A 3,135-nucleotide genomic window follows, 5' to 3' on the forward strand; every position below is an offset into this window, starting at 1 on the left:
TTAGATCACTTCAGCCCTGAGCTGAAGCGCTGCTTACATTTTAAAGCAAACAATAGTCCGCAGTGGATTCCACTCTCAAAGCAATATCTTAGTTTTGCCTTAATATTTAAATGACTTTCAGTAAGAGAGTGCAGTATTTTGATAGTATAATAGTTGTATCCTAGCCCAAAGAACCACCAAAAGATATTGTAAATTCCCCTCCAAGAGTTCCAGTATGTCCTTTTTCTCAGTTAAAGAACCGACTGAAAATGTGAACTCCTCTTAAGTGCACAGGGAATAAAGCACTTCTGTTGGGGTTCGGGTGTTAGCGCAGCGGGTTAAGCGCACCTTACACAAGGCACAAGGACTGACGCAGGGACCTGCACAAGGACCCGCTTGGGGTTCCCGGTTCGAGCTCCGGCTCCCCACCTGCAAAGGAGTCGCTTCACAGCTGGTGAAGCAGGTCTGCAGGTGTCTATCTTTCTCTCCCCCTCTCTTTCTTCCCCTCCTCTCTCCATTTCTCTGTCCTATCCAACAACCATATCAGCAACAACAATAATAACCACAACAAGGCTACAACAACAAGGTGGGGGTGGGGGGGTGGGAAATGGCCTCCAGCAGCAGTGGATTCACATCAGCACAGCATCATTTGGGATCTTGTCAACAATGCAAAATTTCAGGTTCCATTCCCAACCTTCTAAAAAAGTCTCTTTTTGTGTGTTCCTGGAGGTGATACAGTAGATAAAGCATTAGACTCTCAAGCATTAGGTCCTGAGTTCGATCCCTGACAGCACATGTACCAGAGTGATGTCTGGTTCTTTCTGTCTCTCTCCTCCTATCTTTCTCATAAATAAATAAAATATATATTTTTTAAAAAGTCTTTTTTCCCTTCCTTTTCTTTTCTTTCTTTCTTTTTCTTTCTTTCTTTCTTTTTTTTTTTTTTTACCAGAGCACTGCTCAGCTATGGTTTATAGTGGGTGGTACAGGGGATTGAATCTGGGACTTTGGAGCCTCAGACATGAGAGTGTTTGCATAACTATTATGTTATCTACCCCTGGCCCCTTCTACAAAGTCTTTATGATTCTGTGTAAAGTAAATCTTGAAAATCACTGAAATGGACTTATGAAGCCTGATGAATAGTCAGTAAATGTGCCTGCTATTAACATCTTATAGTATTTATTCTTTTGGGCTTTAATAACTGCCAATTATGTTCAATTCAATAGTTGTCACTGAATTGAAAGTGCCAGGCCATAGGGGATTTGGGGCAGCATCAATTGCAGGTTTAGAGGTTTTGACACTAGCATCTTAGAATTCTATCACATTAAGCACTTAACAGAAGTGTTTTTTTTTTGTTGTTGTTTTTTTCCTCCAGGATTGTTGCTGGGGCTCAGTGCCTGCACCATGAATCCACTGTTGATGTGACCAATCAGGGGCAATATTTTTAAGAATCACTGTGGATTTTACTTAAATTCTTAGTATTACAAATATTTAGTATTACTCCCATTTTACAAATAAACACACAGAAGTGCTATGGTCTCATACTCAAACAGTGGAGTGGTAAGGATTTCTTTTTAAAAACGAATCTATTGATTTACCACTGTTTTATAATACATACATTTTGTGAGTATAGCTCCATACATCTATAAGCATATAGGAAGGATTTAAACTGTTCTTTCTGACACTAAGCCCTAATTTTCAAGAAGACACTAAAAAACTCTTAACACCATTTAAGTGATGAAATTATGATTGTTGAAATCATTTTGTGTGTGCCTTTTCGGTTTATTTTTCCTAGAAAAAGTTTTGTCAATTTAATTTTACTTGGGGTCAGGCAGTGGCATATTTGGTTAAGCACACACACTACACTGTTCAGCCACTCAGGTTCAAGCCCCCGCCCCACCTGCAGGGGGGAAGTTCACAAACGTTGAAACAGTGCTACAGGTCTCTCTCTCATCCTCTCTCCCTCTCCTTTCTCTTTCAACTTTTCTGTCTCTATCCAAAATAAATAAATAATTTTTAAAAAATTATCTACTAACTTAAAAATTAATTTTCTCCCACTGATTTCCTAACATTTAAATGTCATGATATCACACAAAAATAGAAATATTGATATTCACAGGGAAAGAAAATAAAAATCTGACCATGTCACACCCCAAATTTGAGTCTTATTCTTTTGGTTTTTGTCTTGTTTTACATTTACTGGTTAACCAGAACAATACTCAGATCTGGCTTGTAGTGGTACCAGGGACTGAACCTGGGACTTTGGGGACCTCAGGCATAAACGTGTTTTTGTATAATCTATAAACTATCTCCCCTGCCCTGACAAGTTTTATTCTTAAAAATTATGCACAGGGAGTCGGGCGGTAGCACAGCGGGTTAAGCGCAGGTGGCACAAAGCGCAAGGACCAGTATAAGGATCCCGGTTGGAGCCCCTGGCTCCCCACCTGCAGGGGAGTCGCTTCACAGCTGGTGAAGCAGGTCTGCAGGTGTCTGTCTTTCTCTCCCCCTCTCTGTCTTCCCCTCCTCTCTCCATTTCTCTGTCCTATGCAACAATGACGACAACAATAATAATAACTACAAGAATAAAACAACTAGGGCAACAAAAGGGAATAAATAAATAAATAAATATTTAAAAAATTATGTACAGACACTGGAGCCGTCCTGACAGTTGGAAAGAGAAAAATTCCCTGGATGCCTTGCTTCAAAGGGAAATTTTTGGACTCCTAGGGTTACTCTTAGAGTGTTGTTTCCATAGAATATAGCCTTTTATTGTGACCCATACAACATATATAACGTATGAACATGAATTGTATAAATGATGTATTACGTATGTATTCCGAAGCAGCAACAGCACACTATATACAGGATAAAACCTATCTAATTAAGTGTAGTTAATCAAGATTATAATTACAAGTGAAAGTCCCTGGAGCCCAAGATAGTTCAGAAACTCGAATCCCGCCCCTCCCCAGGGCGCTTGGCCCTCCCTTCCTAGCGCACTTGTCCTCGCCCCGCCCACTGTTCTGCCCCATAGGCCCCGCCCCCGCTCTGCAGATAGGCCCCGCCCCCGCCCTGCTGCAGAGGCCCCGCCCCCGCTCTGCAGATAGGCCCCGCCCCCGCTCTGCTGATAGGCCCCGCCCCCGCTCTGCTGATAGGCCCCGC

This window comes from Erinaceus europaeus, chromosome 12 (assembly GCF_950295315.1).
Source record: "Erinaceus europaeus chromosome 12, mEriEur2.1, whole genome shotgun sequence".
Classification (NCBI taxonomy): domain Eukaryota; kingdom Metazoa; phylum Chordata; class Mammalia; order Eulipotyphla; family Erinaceidae; genus Erinaceus; species Erinaceus europaeus.